This window comes from Pelobates fuscus, chromosome 5, assembly GCF_036172605.1.
Source record: "Pelobates fuscus isolate aPelFus1 chromosome 5, aPelFus1.pri, whole genome shotgun sequence".
NCBI classification, from domain to species: Eukaryota; Metazoa; Chordata; class Amphibia; order Anura; family Pelobatidae; genus Pelobates; species Pelobates fuscus.
In genome coordinates, this window is record NC_086321.1 from 192,451,941 (window position 1) to 192,471,570 (window position 19,630).

The following is a 19,630-nucleotide window of genomic DNA, read 5'->3' on the forward strand; positions in this document are numbered from 1 at the left end:
TGCTGTTTAAACATCTGTACAGACTTTGATAAAACCACCTCTACAGGCTTGAAATTCCACATCCTTATTTTCCTTACTGTAAAGGCTAAATGTGACTTTGTGTCCTATGTATAGTCCTGTTTATGAATAGATTTCTAAAAGGGTTGCAAAAATGTCCAAATGGTTCAGTGATTCTGTGTTCCATTGTCCACATACAATATATTTATGTTGTGGTGAAATTCACTTAGTAAAGAAATGAACTGGCATTTTGTGAGTGTGTTCATATACTAAACGAACACTCCAGGCACATAGACATGCTAAGCATTATTAGCTTATCGAAGTGCTTTGTATGACTGGAGTCTGTTAAATATATGACCGTTTATAAAAATGCCAATTTAAATGATCACTATAGGGTCAGGAACACAAACATGTATTCCTGACCCTATAGTGTTAACCCCCTCCCCCACCCCCGTGCCACTCATGCCTCCATAAATATAGCAACATCTTACTGTATTCAAGCCTGAAGCTGTAGCTCTGTATGCTGTCTGCTGACAACAGCAGAAGTGGTGGCCTGATCAAGTCACAATGCTTCCCTATAGGATTGGCTGAGACTGACAAGGAGGCAGATCAGGGGCAGAGCCAGCACAATTCAAACACAGCCCTGGCCAATGAGCATCTCCTCATAGAGATGAATTGAATAAATGAATATCTATGAGGAAAGTTTAGTGTCTGCATGCAGAGGGCGGAGACACTGAATGTTTGGATGCATTTTAGGCAGCCATGACACAGGAAGGATCTCTAACAGCCATCTGAGGAGTGGCCAGTGAAGTTATCACTAGGCTGTAATGTAAACACTGCATTTTCTCTGAAAAGACAGTTTTTACAGCAAAACGCCTGAAGGTAATGATTCTACTCACCAGAACAAATTCAATAAGCTGTAGTTGTTCTGGTGACTGTAGTGTCCCTTTAAATAGAAATCAGTGCTTTTATTATTGGAGGGGCAGTAACACATCCCTGGCTGTCTGATTGCCACTGCGCTAACAGAAAAGCTGCTCATTGGTCTGTGCCTTAGAAAGAGGGGAGGTCTTGCAAAGATTTCAGATCACAGGTCTGTGTTGTTTTTATACACCCCCAAAGAAAGTATGCAGATAATGCATGCATATTTTCTTTAAGGGTGTATCTACTATAATCAAAAATCAATGGAGTGCTCATTTAAGAGATTAGTGTAGAACTATGGTGTAAGAACATTTACAAAATATTTGGAACTGCTGCGTTACCACACAGACATCCTGTATTTGTTTTTTGCTACTTGATGAGCCTTATGATGATTCTGTATTCTAGCCAGTCATATTGTCCTTGTGGTAATATCCATATTGCTAGTTTCCAAACAGTAAATTCTAGTTCTTGCATCCCAGTAAGTGTACCGGTAATACTCCCTGACAGATTTATACAGGTTGTGTACACATGCCTTAAAAGTGAGTGTGCTGCATTGTATGGATTTCTGTATTACTTCTTACCATGATATGCATTCTATGTTATAGTTCTGACTTTCTAGAAGGCAATGGTACATGGTGATCTATTTAATATACTTAATATACTCACACTCTCTCTCTCTGACCTGACTACCTACACAGAGCCAGGGCCGGACTGGCCTACCGGGATACTGGAAAAAATTCCGGTAGGCCGTCTGCCCAGAGGCCGCTTTGTGCTGCAACTGCGAGTAAGACAGGAAAGATTGTCTTTCCTGTCTGCCCTCACGCAGGCCGCGGCCGATCGCATGCTCATGCGACCGGTCGGGGATCGCAAGAGAGCAAAGTATTTGTGCGCACCAGATATGCGCATACAGCATTTGACTGCGCTACAGTGTGCAGAGCACGCCAGCCACTCCACCTTCCCCTCCCAATGCTTTCCTATGTTTGATGATCTCAGCCAAAGTGAGCAGCATACATTCACCATTTCAGTCTCATTACCAAACGTTTCTTAATATGTCAAGGTAGTTGAACTGAAACATTGATGATATGCAAATGTACGTCTGCTAAAACTAAATTTTTTTTTTTGTTTACTTTGTAGCCCTACGAGTGCTTTATTTCACGTTAAAGTAATAGTTTTTAGTTTTCAATTTTAAGTTATTATTTTCTGACCTATATCTACACACTATGCCTGTGAGACACGTTATTGGATTGGTATAGAATTTTGTTCCACGGTTGCTTTTCATTCCTTGTCCGACCCTGCACTGAGCTCAATGAAAGTCCTTAAATAGATATGTCAAAACATATCGAACATTTTATTTAAGCATAACATATAAGCCCACACATGGTTGGTACAATGTGTAGATTAGGTTATATTTAATTATGGTGTATGTTGGGGGGGGGGGGGGGGGGTAGAGAGTAACCTTAATATAGGTATTTTGTGTTCGGTTCTAGGAAAAGGTTACCGCTATAATACAAAATACCTACACATATTCATCACCATTTATGTCCTTGTAGGTTTGTTGGGAATCCATATTCTCTGTAAATGTGTTCATCAGCCCTGAGTTTTCCTTATTTTACAATATTTATTACCTGCGTTAAATCAAGGTCTCCTCTGTCCTCTTATATACCCACGCAAAAGGATTTTTATTAGCAATTTGTTTATCCTTCATTATATTTTTGTGTATTTTGACACTATGTGCCCTACTTTATATTGGATTCAATTTTCATCTAAATCATTTCTTCAAATGATGATGATAATAATAACTTATATAGAGATTGGACTCAAAGTGCTTTAGACAATATGCAATCACGTATTTAGAAGTTACAGATTATATTCCTGAACGGTTAACAAAACAATTAATTTATTAGTGATTTATTACAAAACAATTTATCAGTGATTGCAGAAGGTCTTGATGGTAAGGTATGTCTTTTTGCTGATGATACTAAGATATGTAAAAGGGTTGATGTTCCATGAGGGATAAGCCAAATGGCTAATGATTTAGGTAAACTCGAAAAATTTAATGTGGATAAGTGCAAGACGTAAAAACCCAAGGGCAGAGTACATAATATTTGATAGAGTCCTAACCTCAACATCTGAGGAAAGGGATTAAGGGGTGATTATTTCAGATGACTTAAAGGTAGGCAGACAATGTAATAGAGCAGCAGGAAATGCTAGCAGAATGCTTGGTTGTATAGGGAGAGGTATTAGCAGTATAAAGAGGGTGCTCATGCCATTTTAAAGAACACTGGTGAGGCCTCACTTGGAGCATTGTACCCAGTACTGGAGATCGTATCTTCAGAAGGATATTTGATACTTTGGAGAGAATTCAGAGAAAGTAAGGAGAAAATACATTTTACACATTTGGAACTGCTGCGTTACCACACAGACATGCTGTATTTTTTTTGTTTGCTACTTGATTTGCTACTAAACTGGTTCATGGATTACAGGATAAAACTTACAGGAAAGGTTAAAGAAACTTAACATGACGAGACAGGGGGGATATGATAGAAACATTTAATTACATAAAGGGAATCGACACGGTGAAGGAGGAGACTATATCTAAGAAGAAAAACCACCACAACAAGAGGACATAGTCTTAAATTAGAGGGGCAAAGGTTTAAAAATAATATCAGAACAATCTAACTCTAGCCTGGAGCTTATCTACTTTAAAAACTGTTCAGTTAATCTTGTTTTAAGTACCGTATATACTCGAGTATAAGCCGACCCGAATATAAGCCGAGGCCCCTAATTTTATCCCAAAAAACTGGGAAAACTTATTGACTCGAGTATAAGACTAGGGTGGGAAATGCAGCAGCTACTGGTAAATTTCTAAATAAAATTAGATCCTAAAAAAAATATATTAATTGAATATTTATTTACAGTGTGTGTATAATGAATGCAGTGTGTGTGTATGAGTGCAGTGTGTGTATGAGTGCAGTGTGTGTGTGCATGAATGCAGTGTGTGTGTGCATGAATGCAGAGTGTGTGTGCATGAATGCAGTGTGTGAATGCAGTGTGTGCAGGGCCGGTGCAAGGATATTTGCCGCCGTAGGCAAAACATTTTTTGCCGCCCCCTCCCCCCCCCCCATATGTCCTGACTTCCCCTCCTCCTCCCTCAGTGGTCCTTACCTCCCCACCCCCGTGTTCCTTCACTCCCCCCCCCCCAGTGGTCCTGACTCACCCCTCCCCTAGTGGTCCTTACCTTCCCCTCCCCTAGTGGTCCTTACCCTCCCCTCCCCTAGTGGTCCTTACTTCCCCCTCCCTCCCATAGTGGTCCTTAACCCACCCCCTCCCTCCCATAGTGGTCCTTATACCCCCCCCCCCTCCCATAGTGGTCCTTATACCCCTTTTTTTTTTTATTATTAATTTTTTTTTATTATTTTATTTCTTATTTTATTTATATTTTTTTTTTTCGTCCCCCCTCCCTGCTTGATATATGGCAGGGAGGGGGGCTCTCCTTCCCTGGTGGTCCAGCATTGGTAGTTCAGTGGGGGGTAGAGGGGTGCTGGCAGAGCTGTAACTTACCTTTCCTGCAGCTCCTGTCAGCTCTCTCCTCCTCCGCGCGGTCTGTGCAGCTCCCTCTGTCAGCTCCCAGTGTAAGTCTCGCGAGAGCCGCGGCTCTCGCGAGATTTACACTGGGAGCTGACCGAGGTGCTGAACGGACGGCGCGGAGGAGCTGCAGGAAAGGTAAGTTACAGCTCTGCCAGCACCCCTCTACCCCCTGTCTGTATTATGGCAATGCAAATTGCCATAATACAGACTCTGACTCGAGTATAAGCCGAGTTGGGGTTTTTCAGCCCAAAAAATGGGCTGAAAAACTCGGCTTATACTCGAGTATATACGGTATGCTAAAATCTGGCGTATTATGACATACGTGGCATGCTTCTCATCCAACTAGTTAACGTTAAGCGACTCCAATTGCATATAGCCTAAACCTGTTTACAACTGCGACCCTAAATCATTATATTAAAAAAAAAAGAGGTATTGATGCTATGGGAATGTTAGATGCCATTGTTATTGATCCCTGCACTGTATTTGAACTGCAACCTTCCCTCACTCTTTATTCTGTACCCCATCTATTATGCCTCAATAAAATACAGATTGACAAAAAAAAAAAAAAAATAATAATATCAGGACTTATTACTTTACTGAGAACGTTGTGGACGCATGGAATTCCATGCTGAAGTGGTAGAGGTTAACACAGTGAGGGAGTTCAAGCATGCGTAAGATAGGCATAAGGCTATCCTAACTATAAGATAAGGCAAGGGACTAATGAAAGTATTTTAAAATTGTGCAGACTAGATTGGCCAAATGGCTCTTATCTGCCGTCACATTCTATGTTTAAATGTGCGAACAAAATAGGCGCTTAATAGTAAAATACATTATGTGATCAGCAGCTTAATACACACTATGGGTACTATCCAAAAACCCACAAAACAAATATAATATACAAATATAGAACTTGGTGTTTAGGTGACATACCACCTTTAAACACACAATTAGTGAGTGAAGCACTCAGAAATCAACTTATTTACCCCTTTAAATTGTGGGGTCATTACACCATATGTGGGGAAAAAAGGAAATAAAGTAAAAATATGCTGTGATATTGTAATAATACAAAATGTGATAATGCAGTAACTGGTAATACACTCACGTTTTAAAGAGCCTTTTTAAGAGGACAGGCTCTAAACGTGTGGGCCTCTATGCCTTTTTAGCGGCAACAAAACTTTCTTCATTGCAGAATGTTAACCACAGTAGATGTATACAACAAATGGAGATATAAGGGAAGCAGGGCAGTTGCATGTGGGCCCCACCGCGCTGCCCAGCGTGCCCAGGCCGACAGAGGAAATAATTTGATCTCCCCTGCCAGCCCTGTTTTATGGCCATGGGCTCTCTCGGGCCGGTGAGAGATTGGAGATCCAAGAGCCCTTCGATCGGGGAGAGAGGGCAGGTGGAGGGATCTGTGAAGCATATCGCGCCTCCCGCGAGTAGGCCGTGTGGAGCGTAGGCATGCGTTACCATGGCAATGCTCCACACTGCATTCTGTGCGCTGGAGGACAGGAGAGTCTGCAGGGTACATAGAACTTACCACCACTGGTCCACCAGGGCTGGCTGTGTCCCCCCTCCTTTACCAAAGGCTAGAAAAAGGTAGGGGGGCATGAAAATTGTATTAATGTATAGGATTATTTAAAAAAACATTTGCTGCCTGCACCCCTCAAACTCTGCAACACACACATACACTGCACTCCTTACACACACAGCACCCCCTCACACACATAGTACCACACCACACACACAGCACTCCTCACACAGACACAGCACTTCTCACGCACAGCACCCCCCCACGCACACAGCATCCCTCACACACACACTCAGCACCCGAACACACAAACACATACACTGCACCCCTGATTGCAGTATGTGTGTGTGTATTCAGCAGTCTATGTGTTTGTGTGTATGTATTCAGCAGCCTGTGTGTATGTATTCATCAGTCTGTGTGTACTCATTATTCTGTGTGTGTGTGTATTCAGCAGTTTTTCTGTATGTATATTCAGCAGTCTGTGTGTGTGTGTGTGTGTGTATTTAGCGGACTGTGTGTGTGTGCGTATTCAGTAGTCTGTGTGTATGTTTGTGTGTGTGTATTCAGCACACTGTGTGTGTGTATTCAGCGCACTGTGTGTGTGTACTCAGCAGTCTGTGTGTGTACTCGGCAGTCTGTGTGTGTACTCAGCAGTCTGTGTGTGTGTGTGTATTCAGCAGTTTGTGTATTTAACAGTTTGTGTGTGTGTGTGTGTGTGTATGTGTGTGTTCAGCAGTCGGTGTGTATGTATTCAGCAGTCAGTGTGTGAATGTGTTCAGTAGTCTGTGACTGTATTCAGCATTTGTTAGAGATACTAATAAATATAAGCTTAATTTTATCTATAATTTTAATTTTTTATTCCTGTGAGTTGTGTGTAGGCAGGCATTTTAACTGGGTTACGGTTGAGAAGCTATTAAGACAAGCTGCATTGCATAGTTTTTTTTTTTTTGTAAATATGATTTTTATTTCAAAGTTATGTGGTTCATTCCGAGACGTGCAAGTCTCCACGTACAGTTATTAGCAATATTTAGGACTCAACGTGAGTCCAACCATAGAAAAACAGTAAAGCACAAATATAAACTTGTGGGCGCGCAGGCCCCATGGAGTAGTGGACTCGCAGGTCCTCGTCAGTGATCAAAACTTCTGTGTCATACTTCACATAACCATATTATCAGTAAACAAAGAACAATAACATATTCTTGTGGGCGCGCAGGCCCTATGAAGCTCAGAGCTCACAGGTGTACTTCAGAAGTCTGCAAGCAATATTCGTCTGGCCAGATCCGTAGCTATCATGAGTTAGGTCTGGTGGCATATAGGATCGTAATGGGCATTGCGAGTTCGGCTACCGACCAGGTCTTCAGGTGTGTAGGTCGGTTAGGCCGATGGGCATAGTTGTGTACGTTAGTCGTCAGTGCCCAATGCTCGTGTTCATGCAGCCTAAAGTGTCTGCTTGCTCTTGGTTACGGGTTTCCGTCTCTCTAGTCGGTGCGAAGTAAGGGAGTCAGGGAAAAGGGGGGCAGGGTCCAGGTAGGGAAGGGGGGATAGGGTTAGTCTACTGTCTCTGCTTTTGTTAGTCTTGGGGCATCGGTCGTGTAGTCCGTTAGTATGGACTGGAATTCCGGTTTCGTTGTCGTCAGTATCCACTGCGTCCATATGTCTAGGTAAGTCTGCTGTTGTTTTTGCGGGCCAGCCGCGTACATGATAAGTTCCTCGACTGCTCTGAGGTCCTCCATTTGGGCAAACCACTGGGATAAGGGCGGGGCCGTTTTTTTCTTCCAAAACTGTGGGATTAATTGTTTTGCTACATTAATGATCCGGATTGTGAGTGTCTTTTTATATTTGGACGTGGGGGTGGGTGTGTGGTGGAGCAGCATAGCTGCTGGTTCAAGAGGTGGGGGGTTATCTGAGAAGCGGGCTATGACTTGGTGGATAGTGTGCCAGAACGGTTGGATCAGTTCGCAGTTCCACCAAATGTGTAAGAGTGTGCCTATCTCCTTCTCACACCTCCAGCATAGGCGGGAGTCTTGAGAGTTTATGTGGTGCGCAGTAGCTGGTGTGTGGTACCATCTCGTGAGCAGTTTATAAGCAGTCTCCTGACTCTTGCTAAATGTTGAGCAGTGGTGAACAGTATTGCAGATCTTCTCCCATTCAAGGGCGCTAAACGTCTTATTTAGGGATTCCTCCCATTTCCCCATAAAGTTAGGTGTCTCTACTGGAGTTTGCATTTGGAGAAGGGAGTAGAGGTGTGAAATTCCATGTGGTAGTGGGTCAGGGGCTGAGCATAGTCTCTCAAAGGTTGTGAGATCTCTGCCCAAAGCCTGTCCCTGTGGGAGGAGTTTTATGTAGTTGCGTACCTGTGCATAGCGAAAACGCGTCAGGAAGGGCTGAGGGGTCACCCCACGTAACTCTGTCAGGTCTTTCAGTCCCCGGTTGGAACAGACATGTCTCAGTCGGGGTAGGGGGTCGTCTACTAAAGTTTGCAAGGCCTTCGGGTCAAGGCCTGGTTGGAAGTCCGGATTATGGGTGAGAGGCAGTAAGGGGGAGGGGTACGTACTAAGAGCATGACGCCCTATACTCCTCCATACCGTCAGAGTCGCTCTTGTGTAGGGTGTGTAACGGGCTTCCCTCCCAGAACCTCCCGCTGGGAGCCATGGGAGTAAGGCGGCGGGGACACCCGCTGCGTGTCCCTCTAAGGACTTCCACAGCTTGTGTACCCCTAGTTTGGACCATTCCACTACTCGTTGTAGGTGACACGCTTTGTAGTATAGCAGAAAGTCTGGGAGGGCTAGTCCTCCTTTGTCTTTGGGCCGTGTGAGCAGTGAGTATTTCAGTCTGGGTCTCCTCCCGTTCCACACATAGGACCCCAGTGCTCCCCGGAGTGTCGTGAAGAAAGATGTTGGGATCAGGATAGGCAAGGCCTGGAAGAGGTAGAGCAGTCGTGGCAAAAAATTCATCTTCACCACTTGCACCCTACCCAACCAGGATATGTGGGGGAAGGCCCATTCCCTCATCTCTTTCCGAAATTGGGTCAGTAATGGGGTGAAGTTTGTCGCGTACAGGTTGGTTGCGCTCACTGTCAGCCAAGTACCCAGGTAGCGTATCTTGTCCGAGGCCCATTGGAATTTGTAGCTCCTGCGCAGGTGTGGGTACACTAATGTTTAAGACATATGATTTCGAGAAGTTAATTTTCAATCCCGAGAGGAGTCCGAATGTGTGGAAGGCCTGCACTAGGTTGGGCAGGGAGACCTCTGGATGTGTGAGGAAAAACAGTAGGTCATCCGCGTAGGCGGCAATTTTGTGGTGCGTGTCTCCTGTGTGAATGCCGGTAATGTCGGGGTGATGTCTGATGGTGTTCAGGAATGGCTCCAACACTAGGACGAAAAGTAACGGGGAGAGGGGACATCCCTGACGCGTACCGTTATATATAGGGAACGGGTCTGTTAGGGCCCCGTTGACCAGTACGTGTGCTGACGGTTTGGAGTACAGGGCTTTAATCCAGCCCAGAAGGTGTGGTCCCATTCCCAGGTGTGTTAATGTCCGGAACATGTATTCCCAATTGACCCTATCAAAGGCCTTCTCCGCGTCTGTGGAGAGTAGGAGAAGGCCCGTGTTCGTCTCGGTGTTCCTATGCATTAGTGTCAGGGCCCTGATAGTATTGTCCCTAGCCTCTCGACCCAGCACAAACCCAACCTGGTCTGCGTGGACCAGATCGGGAACGTGCGTCTGGAGTCTAGTCGCCAGGACTTTTGCCAGGAGTTTAATGTCTGTATTGATGAGGGATATGGGTCGGTAGCCGCCACAGTGCTCTCGATCCTTCCCTTCTTTGGGGATGATAGTAATGTGCGCCATTAGAGCCTGTCCGGGGAGTTCGTGTCCCTCTCTGATCGCATTGAACATGTCTGTCAATGGGGAGTAAAGTACGTCAGCGTATGTCCTGTAATATTTTAGTGGTAGCCCGTCGGGGCCCGGGCTTCTCCCTGATTTGGAGCTTTTAATCGCTAGCGCAAGTTCCTCCGTGGTAATGGGTTCTTCTAGTCGGTTTGATACGTCTGTCGCTAGGGCGGGGAGTGTATGGGCCGAGAGGTACTCATCTATAGAGTCGCGGAGTCTGAGAGTGTGCGTGTCCGTGTGCGGTCGTGGTAGGGAGTATAAGTCTGCATAATATGATCGGATGATCTCCTGTATCTTGGTGGAGTGTCTGTGGAGGTTCCCGTCCTTGTCCCGAATGCGGTCTATGTATGTGTCCCGCCTTCTTTTGTTGAGCATGCGTGCTAGGAGCTTCCCACTCTTGTTACCGTTTACATGAAAGAATGCCTTGTGTCGTAGGACTGCCCTATGGTGTTGGGACTGTATGAGTGTGGTCAGTTCCCTCCTCAGACCTAACAGCGTGGCTTGGTGTGTAGGGAGTTGGAGGCGTTTGTTGAGGGTATCTAGGCGGTGTATGTCTGCCAATAGTGTAGTCATGCGTGCCTCCCTCTGTCGTTTCAGGAGAGCGCCCTTTTGTATGAAATGCCCCCTGATAACACTTTTGTGTGCTTCCCATCGTATGGTGGGGGACGTCTGGTCGCCATTGTGTGTAAAGTAGTCCCGGAGTGTGGTGTCTATGTCTGCAGTCAGTTCTGGTATGGCAAGTAGGGCTTCGTTCAGCCTCCACTTAGAGACCTTAGGTCTGAAAAGGGGAGACTCCAGGGTGACCGACACCGGTGCATGGTCCGACCACGTTGCGGTGCCTTGGTCAGCCCGGAGAGCCAGTGGGAGGTGGTATTGTGAAAGGAAAAGGCAGTCAATGCGAGTGTAGGAATTGTGCGGGTGAGAGTAGAAGGTATAGTCCCTTTCGTCAGGGTGTAGTGCTCTCCAGCAGTCCACTAGTCTCTCCCTCGTCAGTAAGGCCCTGATTGCCGCGATGTGTTGGGTAGGGACGGGTGAGCGTCCGGAGGAGGAGTCCCATTTGGGGTCTAAAGCTACGTTTAGGTCGCCCCCTAGGACCAAAACCCCTTCTGCGAAGTGCCGCAGTGAGCGAAGTGTCCGGGCCAGGAAACGGTATTGTCTGCGGTTAGGGGCATAAACGTTAGCGAAGGTGTAAAGCGTGCCCGCTATCTCCCCCTTTAAAAAGGTATATCGACCCTCCGGGTCGGTTTGTACGTCTTTTACTGTGAACGGGATGCGTCTATGAATGAGGATCGCAGTTCCTCTGGACTTTCCCCCCTGAAAATCGCTAAAGTATCCTATGGGGTAGTGGTGGTTCGTCAGTGTGGGACGTGACCCCTCCCTGAAATGCGTTTCTTGTACAAACACAATCGATGCTTTACGGGAGAGAAATTCCCTCACCGCTCCCGACCGTTTCTCGGGTTGATTAAGGCCTCTGGCGTTCAGGGATAGTATCGTGATGGGGGCCGGGGCAATGGACATGACCGGGGCTCTTCTAGCAGTCGTGTATCAGCGTAGGCTTGTCCGTCCGGCGGACAAGCGGGAGGGTGGGATAGGGAAAGGGGGGGGCACAGGAAGGCTTGGGTCAGGCGGGGAGGGAAAAAGTCAGGAGTCAAGAGTCACAGTCGGTAAGTCTGTACAAAATCGCTATAACCAGCGGTATCGGAAAAGAGCGAAGGGGGGCTGGAACCCCCCCGTCCGCTAGAGGGCGGAGGGGGACCGCTCACCTGATTCTGGTCGCTCACTCCAGTAGGGCAGTCGAAGGAGTTCCGGGAATCCCAAGTGAGTAGGGTCCAGGGGGTCAAGTGCGCTCTCAAAAAGGTCGTCGCTGAGCGTTTCCTTTACTTTATTTTTCCTATGTTTGTCTCACACTTTTAGGTAGCACTTTATAGTTTTTTATTAGGTGCCTTTTTGGTTTGCCAACGGTAGCAGGCATTTAGTGTGTTTGCCTTAGTAAAGGTGGTTGTATCCACATATTATACTAGGCAGCTATTGGAGAGATATTTTGGGGGGTTCTCTTGTTTGTTACTCCTCTATAGCCCTCGTGCGGGGCTATTTATCTAGTTTTACTATTATTTTGTACTAGTATGATATATCAAGCAAGTTGGGGGTACAGGTTATGATTCATTATCTCTCACCTGCTCACTCTCCTATTACTCTCTCTCTCTTTCCTGTTACCGGGCATTCAAGTGCCTTTTCCGTGTCCAAAGTTGCTTCTCAGGATCCCCTTGTTTCAAGGGTCTCCTTTTCTGTGTATTTTCTCTGGGTTACCCCCTACTTTGCAGCTTTGAGGTAGGCAATGCATGGGGTTTTTTTCAATGGTTTGCACTTAGTTATGTGAATTATTGGATCTACCCTATTCATTATCCGTTTCCTCGTATATTTCTGGGAATGATTGAATTAGTGAGATATAGTCCTTTAAAAGTAGACCAGCTGCAATAGATTAATCTCTCTGTAAGCTGTGTCTTCAATAATTATTTCTATAATTTTTATATAAATTACCAACACATTTAATAGAGCTATGAAATGTGTTCACAAAACATGCTGGTGATGGTAAATCTGCTGAGCAGGGGCAATAATGGCTGATGGGGGTTTTGGCTACGGGACCTTATAGTGATTTTCTTCTTAACTATATTTGACAAATTTTACACATTGTTTATTGAAGCAAAAACCATCTCAGTGATCCATTTTTTTTTATTTTTTTTTAAATGTATCATTTTTATTAGGGGTTTAACATCATAGTATCACACAGTAAAATACAGTACGTTGGAGCCATAAGAAAGCAGGTACAGTGACAGATTTTGAAGAATAACTAATAACCATTTACATAGGCATTCAAACGGTACTGCAGGATGTCGTATACACATTGCTACCAAAGGCTGTTCATTTCGGAACTGCTGTGGGAGGCGGCAGAGATGCTAGAGCCCAGCGCCCGGTAGACATAGGGAGTAATGCGTGTGTGTAAGGATATTGTGGAAGAGGGTTCCCGGGTGTGCATGGTAAGTGCTGGGATTTAGCTCTGAGCCTTTGTTCTCTAGAACCTCGGAGCAGTCAGGTGTTTGTCTGCCATTGAGCCTCTGTGGTGAGACACACGTTGTAAGGTTGTGTCCTCTACCAGTCTTCTCAGGTTTTTCGAGGCTTGCCAACGTGGCTATGACCCTTGCTTTTTTCAGAGGGGGGGGGGGGGGGTGGTAGGAGGTGGAAGAGGACATTGAACTAGGAAGGGGGGGGGGAGGATTGAGATGCTCTACTTTGCACATACTTCAGAGATTGGTTTTCGTCACCTCGATGTCACAACCATCCTACCATTTGGACCAAGTGCGGTTATATTTCAGTAGGGTACCGCTGATCGTGTGTGACATTTTCTCATGCTGTTGAGTGAGACTCACTTTGGCAATTACCGACTGTATATCTGGTGCTAGGGTGGATTTCCATAGGGCAGCTATGCGTTGCTTTGCAGCTAGTGTGATGTGGGTGATCAGTGATGCTTCGTGAGCCGTAATACCGTGCGGTAGCATATGGAGCAGGTAATATTCAGGGGTAGGTGGCAGGGTTATCCCTACCTTGGATTTTATCAGGTCTTGGATTTGTTGCCAGTATTGGCTGAGTGCAGGGCAGTACCAGAATATGTGGCTTAGAGTGCCTTCCTGTTGGTTGCATCGCCAGCACGTTGCCTGGGTGCCCGGGTATATTTGGGCCAACCTTTGGGGCGTATAGTACCACCTTAGCCACAACTTGTAGGCTGCTTCTACATGGTCTATACAGTGTGTAGCCTTTTTTACTAGTGTCATGGCCTTCACCCACCTGTGCGGCTCAAAGGTACTATTCAGCTCTCTTTCCCATTGTAACATATAGGATTGTTTTGTCGGTCTGTCTAAGTCTAGCAGGCGGTGGTAACATAGGGATAATGGTTTTTTGTTTGTTTTTTGGCCCAGGCATAGCATGTCAAATTGGTTGTGGAGCTGTGTGAGTGTGGTTATTTTTTTGACGTCTCCTACTATATGTTTTATGCGAATGTATGTAAAGATTTCGTTGTTAGGAAGAAGGTATTTCTTCTGGAGGTCGGGGAACGGTAGCAGCCCCTCGATTCCCAGGAGATGTCATATTCTGGTCACCCCTTTGTCTGTCCATCCCTGCAAGGGGAGGTCGTGAGTGTGGCGCTGGAGACTGGTCAGCGGGGCGAGGGCCTGGTCATTTTTGGGGCCCATCTTAGCCACAACTGAAGTGATCCTCTCGTTGTTGTGAGGGTTTTGGGATGGCGGGGTTGGGCCTTGGCTGGGATCCACAGTAGGTCACCGAGAGAAAGAGGTGCGCTGAATGCGCACTACAGGTGATACCACATTGGGTAGTCTGAGGAAGTCAGGAGGCGTGCCATCTGGGAAAGGTTTGTCGCTAAGTAGTATTTAGTTATGTGGGGTACTCCCACTCCACATCCCCCCCATGATCATGCTAATGTTCGCTAGAGATACCCTTGGTGGTTTTCTTTTCCATATGTGTGCATTTAGGAGGCTTTGGAATGCCCGAAGGGTGTACCTAGGAAGGCTAATCGGTAGAGCTCTGAAAAGGAATAGAATCTGTGGGAGGATGACCATTTTGATGGCATTAATACGTCCTAGCCAAGATGTGTTTTTGTTGCCCCAGCTCTCCAACCGTCGCTCTATTTCCACCATTAATTTCCCATGATTATGCTTTATGAGCTTGCTTTTTGAGGGCGTTAAATGTGTGCCTAAATAGGAGAGGGTATCCTTCCTCCATTCGAAGGGGTAAAGTGTTTTTAGAGACTCGAGGTGGGATCTGGGCAGGTTCATGGACAACACCTGAGTCTTTGCCACATTGTTCCTATAGTAAGAGACCCGGCCATAGTCTTGTAATAGGTGCAATAGAGTGGGGAGGGAGTCTGAGGGGTTGGTGAGCAAGAGGAGAATGTCATCTGCAAACACTGCCAGTTTTTGTTGGCCAGTTGTGGAGGGGACACCCGCGATGTTAGGGTTTGCCTTGATTTTGCGGATTAGGGGCTCCAGTGCAAGAATAAAAATGAGGGGCGAAAGTGGGCAGCCCTGTTGTGTGCCGTTCGTCAGAGCAAAGCATCTAGAGATGAATCCGGAACTCATGACTGTAGCTTGAGGGGAAGAGTACAGGGATCGGAGTCCGGTCAGGAATTCGGGTGGGAAGTTAAGCCTGCGGAGGACCTCCAACATATAGCCCCAGTGGAGCCTGTCGAAGGCTTTCTCCGCATCTAGTGCTATCATAAGGCCCTGTAAGCGGTCAGAGTTCATGAGTTCCATTATGTCCAGGGCTCGTCTGGTGTTGTCCTCTACCTGGCGTCCGGGAACAAAGCCCGACTGCTCAGGTGAGACAAGTTGACATAGTAGAGGGCGGATTCTATTCGCTAGGAACTTGGCGAATAGCTTGGTGTCCGCATTGAGAAGCGAAATCGGGCGGTAGTTCGCGCATAAGTCTGTGGATTTGCCCGGTTTGGGAAGTGTGACAATTGTGACTTCTAACATTTCCGGGGGTATTTTGCCCGTGTCTAAGATGTGGTTGAATAGTGCAGTGAGATGGGGGATTAATAGGTCCTTAAACACCTTTATAGTAGTGAGTGGAGGAGCCATCCGGGCCTGGGGCCTTGTGTCTCGGGGTGTCACGTAATGCCCTAGTTATCTTGGTGGGTAGAATCGGATTTGTCAGTGCTGTGGCCTGTTCGGTGAAGAGCTGGGGAAGGTGTATCCCCTCCAGGAAGGTGCTGATGTTCTGAGGAGTGGGCTGGTGCTGGGTGGGATCCCCGGAGAGGTTGTATAATTTTGCGTAAAATGCAGCAAATTCGTCTACAATCGCTTTAGGGTTCATAACTTTGGTTCCATGACCATCCTTGACATAGGGGATTTTTACCTGGGAGGTTCTAGCCTTAAGCTGAGAGGCCAGCAGTTTACCCGCCCTGTTCCCCTGCCTGTAGTAAGTCGTTTTCATCTTCCTAATGGCCGCTCGACTTGTTGCATTTGTAGTGTTTCTAACTTGGTCCTAAGTTTTTGGACCTCACGTCTATGGGGTTCAGTGGGTGAGGCTTTGTGCCGTGTTTCGGCTAGTTTTAAATCCTTCAGTAAGGAGTCACTTTTCTCAGAGAGTTGGCGCTTCAGTTTCGCCCCTATTTGTATGAGTGCCTTATGGCTAGCCACATTGTGGTAATGTTTGTGTCAGTGTAATGATTGTCCACGAAGTAGTGTGTTAGGGATCTCCTGATCTCAGAGGCCCTCTCGGGATTGTCTATGAGTCTCCACTGGCCCTGCCCTCGGACTGGATGTAGTGTAGTGAATGATGATATGAGGGGGGGGCGTGGGCCGACCAAGTTATCGGGGCAATAGTGACCTCCGCCAGGGTATCCAGGGTTTTAGTATCGACCAAACACATGTCGATGCGGTAGTACTGGTCATGGACCCTGGAGTAAAAGGTATAGTCCCTAGAGGCTGGGTAAAGTGCCCGCCAGGTGTCATGTAGATAATGGAGATGGAGGAGTGTCGTCAGTTTGTCTCCCAGGGGTGTGGATCTTGGGTGGGAGCCTGGGGCCCCTGACCTATCTAGGTCAGGGTCTAGCACACAGTTAAAGTCTCCGCAGATCATCGTCTGTCCCTTTTTTAGTTTGTCAATCCGTCTCAGTGCCTTCCGTAGGAAGTCATACTGGTTGGCGTTGGGGGCGTATAAATTCGCTATAGTCACCTGTGCGTCATTGAGGAGGCCCACCAGAATCAGGAGCCTACCGTCAGGGCTTTTGTATTCCCTTTCACATTGGAAATGCCAATCTGAGTGGAACAGTGTGCTGACTACTCTTGTCTTGTTAGGTGCTAGGGCGTGATACGCTAACGGATAGGAGGAGGACGAAAACTTTGGGGGGTTCGTAGTTGAAAAGTGGGTTTCCTGTATACATGCAACTGAGGCATGCAGGGTCCTTAGTTGGGACATGGCCAGCCTGTGTTTTTGTGGGGTATTTAGGCCATGGGCATTCAGGGATACTAAGAGAAATTTGTTAGGGGGGTTCATTGCAGTGGGGGTAGGGCGCCACGTAGGCACATTTGGGTGAGTGTGGGTGTCCCCGCGGATTTTGCGCAATAAGGCTTAGTGAGGTCTTTAGTGAACACCTTATTACTTATCCTGTGGTAGGAAGGGAGCATCTCAAGGGTAGGACTGGGGCACGGGATATAACACAACTTATAACGGTTATAACAAAAATAGATAACATAAACAAAGTATATACAGAGCAAATAGCTAAAAAGCATTATGTGGAGGACCCCACCACCGAGCGCGCACTGCTCTGAGAGGGGGCTACAGCGGCGGGTGGTGTCCCAAGAGAACTTCGGGTGGGGGGGTTCGCCAACAGTCGGTGGGGCCTATACGCCTGTCATAGCCCAACCACATGTAAGGGATGAGAAATAAAGGAGGGGTGACCCTCGCAGGGGCCCACTGGGAGAATTTGTAAAGGCCAGTGGCAACAAGGACTGAGTTATAGGTCTAGGCCAGTTTGTGCGCCTCATCCTGTCCCTATAGGGCATATCAGGGTGTGGATCATGGGCGGAGAGACCCTTCGACCATTGCCATTTTAAGTCCATACAAGTCTCTCCTTCGGACCAAGTTCCTGGCTCTCGAGTGGGGCAATAAGTCCGAAGTATGGAGTGGCAAGAAAAATAGTGTCAAGGTAGCTGAGCTTGATAGGGCGAGGGCAGAATTGTACTCACGTGCAGGTGAAAAAACCTTTTGTTACCACAGTTCCATAGCGTGGATGTTGGCCTTTGGGATTTCGCAGGCCTTGGAGATTCAGCTGGGACCCGCCTGAGTAGGCAATAGCGGTAGCTTCAACTCCTTGGCGGCGCCATTGGCTAGGCTTTTGTCCAGCTCGTGGCCACTTTCCGCAGTGGGGCCGGAGGTGTGGGTGCGTTTTCGACGGGGAACAATCCCCAGGATTTGAGTTTCTCCATTGCCTGGGTCGGGTCTTCAACTTTGGTCAGAGATCCATTTCGCCAAATCAAGAGTTTTGTGTGAAAGCCCCATCTGTAGGGCACTTTGTGATTTCTGAGGCACTTTGTGACGTTAATGAAGTCCCGTCTCCTGGACATCGTTGTCGGAGATAGGTCAGCATACAGGGATATCTCCTCATAGGTGGGTGGCATCTCGGAGGCCTTCCTTTGCGCTGTAAGTATAGCTTCCTTCGCGCTGTAATAATGCAATCTAGTCACTATGTCCCTCGGGACATCTTGAGCGAGGTTGCTGGGTTTTGGTACTCTGTGCGCCCGATCAAGGCGTAGGTCTGCTGGTGCCAGGGCAGGTTGAATTGCCTGAAAGAGTTGCAGCAGGTAGGATGGCAGTTCTTCCTGTGTTATCTTTTCCGGCACTCCTCGCACGCGGATGTTGTTGCGGCGGGAACGGTCCTCCAGGTCCGCCATTTTTTCCGTCAGGCGCCTGTTGTCTTTTTCCAGTTGCTGCAATTTTTCCACTATTGCGTGTTTGTCTGTTCCTCCAATACATTTACACGTGTCCCCACTTCCAGGAGGTCTTTGTGCATGTCTGAAAGTCTGTTCTCATAGAAGTACGCAGCTCATGGAGCATGGCAGCTAGTTTCTTCTCCGACACAGAGAGGTCACCTGTAGAGGATTGTCTTGACTCATTGTCAGATCCTGCCTCAGATGTGTGCGTTGGTGAGTGGGAGCCGCCGCCATCTTGGTCAGAACGAAGCCGGTCTTTGTTCCCTTGTCGGAAAAAATCCATTGATCGTTGGGCTTTTGGAGGTGCCATGTTGGGGTGGGGGGGGGGGTGTTCCCCTTACCTCTAGTATCTTTTGTGGAGTTGTGTAGGCTGTTTGTCGCTTTTTATGTCGCTTTTTAGGCCGATCCAATCACGGAGCTCTCACAGCATGCGACTGCTCAGTTGGACCGGAAGTCCCGCCCCCCTCAGTGATCCATTTTTTTAGTTGTGATATGTAACAAAATATGTTGACCTTTCCCTGTATCTTAATAGGTGTTCGTTGAAGTTGGGAAGCAGGGCTTGTACAGCAAACAATTTTAATGCTGCCTATTTCCTGGGGCCTAATAAATGTAATATATTCCTTTTATTGAGGGCATAATCTAGAGCAGACACAGGGGTTAAGAACCACTTCCATACCATATAGAAGATGTGGTTAATAATTTATAGAAAAGTATAGTATCCATAATAGAAATGTAACTATCTTTACACAATATTCAAAATCAATTTATAATTGGTAGCTGTAAAATTAAGAAAATTGTTGGTAGGAGGAATTGTTATTGTGTGAGATGAAACTCAAGTGATAGAGAGATACATTACTTGGGAATTTAATGAGTTTTCCTGATAGTTTTTAAAACACTGGAGGTTATAAAAAAAAAAAGTCTGATGTGTAGAAGTAAGGCATTCCTTAAGAATGGGGCAGGCCTGGAATTGGGAACAGACATATGTTGTAGGGTTGAGTAGAGGCTGAGATTGCTTGTATGTACTAATTGGAGATGTTGAGGTGTAATTTGCAGTTTTCTTGTGGAGTGCTTTGTAGGGGGGAACACAAATTTTAATTAAGCCCCAAATAGAGGACATTTGTGTAAGGAGAGGTGTGGCGTGTAAGAAAACCATAGCCTGGTGGAAGACCTGGGTGTAATCTTGGCACATATGTAATCCGTGAAC

At 46.7% G+C, this 19,630-nt stretch overlaps 1 protein-coding gene across 4 annotated transcripts in view; it reads left to right on the forward strand.

Moving 5' to 3' along the window:
* AP1G2 (adaptor related protein complex 1 subunit gamma 2) overlaps nucleotides 1–19,630 on the forward strand; it is a 57,016-nt gene that overhangs the window by 20,361 nt on the left and 17,025 nt on the right. The gene's annotated exons all lie outside the window — the stretch shown is intronic.